At 48.9% G+C, this 2698-nt stretch overlaps 1 non-coding gene across 1 annotated transcript; it reads left to right on the top strand.

Annotated features, from left to right (window-relative positions):
- The first annotated feature begins 286 nt into the window (after positions 1–286).
- LOC105037023 (transcription termination factor MTERF8, chloroplastic) lies at positions 287–2217 on the top strand. Its single transcript, XR_002163825.3, has 2 exons — positions 287–1766; positions 1845–2217. It is a non-coding gene; the product is annotated as a transcription termination factor MTERF8, chloroplastic (transcript).
- Positions 2218–2698: the final 481 nt, after the last annotated feature.

Below are 2698 nucleotides of genomic sequence, written 5' to 3'. Positions count from 1 at the left end.
ATTCAAAATAGATACGAAGTAATTATAAATATAAAAATTTTAATTAAAAATAATTATAAAACACATCAATCCAATCCCTATTCGATCCCTTGACATCCCTAGTCGTATACAAAACAACGCCCATCACCGCCGGTGCCAGGAACTAATTTTAGATGCAGACGGATGCTTACCTTTCCAACGTGAGAACTCGTGGATACGAGCCGAGGAAAAATGATGATCGGAGCTAACGACGGAGGGGGTCCCAACTCGATAAAATGATTGTCTCAAATCAGTCACGTGCAATGCAGGTTAGCATCAGAGTCCGGGTGTGAGTTCCACCTTTCCAACTCGTTGTCTTAGGGTTTTCAGCAAAAAACCCTACTTCCCTTGTGAGGAAAAAGACGGTGAAAAGAGTCTCCGCCGCTGTCGGGCTCCTTCCCTTGCCCCCGGTTTCGTGCTTGGAGTACCAGACCATCCACACAACCATGTCCATCCATACGCCCATAAGGTAGACCCCCCTCCCTTTCCCTCTCTCTCTCTCGAACACCACCGGACCGACATCGATCATTCCCTTCCAATTAATAAAACACCATGGCACTGCTGCAGCAGCAGCTGCTGCTCAGAAAACTCAAACCCAATCTCTTCCCCTCCCTCCACCTGTTCACAACCTCATCATCCCACGCCCTTCCTCCACCGGAGGCCAGCCACTTCATGGTCCGATACCTAATCTCGTCCGTGGGCCTCTCCCCGGAGGAAGCCCTCAAGGCATCCCGCATCCTCCCCGCCAACCTCCAGTCCCCCAAGAACCCTGATTCCGTCATCCGCTTCCTCAAGGAGACCGGCCTCACCCCCGCCCACATCAAGACCCTCATCTCCTGGCACCCCCGCCTCCTGTGCGCCAACGTCCGGGATACCCTCGCCCCCGCGCCCGCGAGCTCGAGTCCGACGGCTTCGCCGGCCAGGTGCTCGTCCAGTTGATCCGCTCCAACCCCTACGCCCTCTCCCTCGACGCCGTCCTCCCCCGCCTCCGCTTCTGGCGCACCTTCTTCAGCGGCGACGAGCGCAACCTCCTCCGCGCCTTGAAGCGCAACCGCACCCTGATCAACAACGACATCGACCGGAAGATCACCCCCACCATCACCCTTCTCCGAAGCTACGGGCTGTCGGACCGGGACATCGCCACCGTGATGACGAGAGTGAACGGTTTCATCCTCCGGAAACCGGATTCGATGAAGGCGCTGATCGAGCAGACGGAGGAATTGGGGTTCCCCCGGGGGTCGGGGATGTTCGTGCAGGGGCTGTCGGTGGTGGCGATGCTCAAAAGAGAGACTCTGGAGGAGAAGATGGAGCTCTTCAAGGGGTTCGGGTGGTCGGAGGCGGATGTGCTGTCGGCGATCAAGAAGAACCCAACATCCTCACGCTGTCGGGGCAGAATGTGCGGCTGAAGATGAAGTTTCTGGAGGGGCAGGCGGGCTGCCAGCAGTCGTACATCAAACTCCGGCCGTCGCTGCTGGCCTACAGCTTGGAGAAGCGCTTGCTGCCGCGGCACTCCGTCCTCCAGACCCTCAAGTCCAAGAAGCTGATAAAAAAGGATCTCGATTTGAACCCGGTCATGACAATGTCGAACAAGCGGTTTGTGGACAAGTTTATTCTCCTCTACATGGAACAAGTGCCGAATCTTCTTCAAACTTACATGGATGCTTGTGCGGCAGGATTCCCGTTTCATAAATTATGGAGAATGAGCAAGGATGCTAGAGAAATAAAGGCAATTCGATATGCTGCTGATGGTGGCTCCCTTTTCTAAAACCCAAATTCTTTTCTTTCTTTTCTTTTTCTTTTCTCCAACCTCTGCTCTTGTTTTCTAGAACCCGTGATTATCAGAGGTCATCTGGGGGCTCTGCTTGAAGATGACAGTTAACCACTGACGCTGCCGGGAGAGATCGGTTGTTCATTGCTAGAACCTGATGATGCTGATGATTATTCCTGGATCGCTCGTCAACTTGTGCTTTTGATGGGATAGTTTGAGCTGATACTGAAAGGATCATAGATGTATGCCATGCTTGACACCTGACAAATAAGACAAGTAGCTTCATGAAACAGTGAATCCTAAGTCTGAGCTCATGGTATTGTATGATCTGCAACTTGTCTCTGCATCTTGTGCAACACCAAAGCTTATTCCAAATTGCTATGTTCTTTCCTACCTAATGCAACATCTTTTGCCTCTCTCTCATGCTTGTAGATCCTTGTCTTCAAGGCTTGTCCATATAAAATGCATTTTAGTTGGTATATTCGTACCGTAAACATGACAATTTGATCGATATCCTCTGTGTGAACATTTCTAATTCTTATGAACCTTCCAATTGAACTATGTATATATTATGGTGATTTGAGTTTCGTCCTTCTGGGCATTTCCGAGTATTCGTGCTTTAGAAAAGAGTGGGTGTACGTGTCTCCCTCCTTCCTACCGAACAAAAACGTCTTGTTGTATCAGTTATTATATAGGAAAAATTTATCCAAGTATTGCAAATTGAAACTTTGCCCACAACTGGACTATGCATACCACTTTCCAGGATGATGCAAACACCCTGGTTGAATTTTCTTGTTTACGTAAAATACGAAATCATTAAATTCTATAATTATTTTTTTATAAGAGAATTCTAAAGAAAAATTTAACAAGAAATATCTCATTAAGTTTAAACATAAAAGAAACTCCCTATTT

This window comes from Elaeis guineensis, chromosome 6 (genome assembly GCF_000442705.2).
Source record: "Elaeis guineensis isolate ETL-2024a chromosome 6, EG11, whole genome shotgun sequence".
In the NCBI taxonomy this organism is placed as follows: Eukaryota; Viridiplantae; Streptophyta; class Magnoliopsida; order Arecales; family Arecaceae; genus Elaeis; species Elaeis guineensis.
The sequence above is the reverse complement of the archived record's forward strand: the minus strand, read 5'-3'. Positions and strand labels throughout refer to the sequence as shown.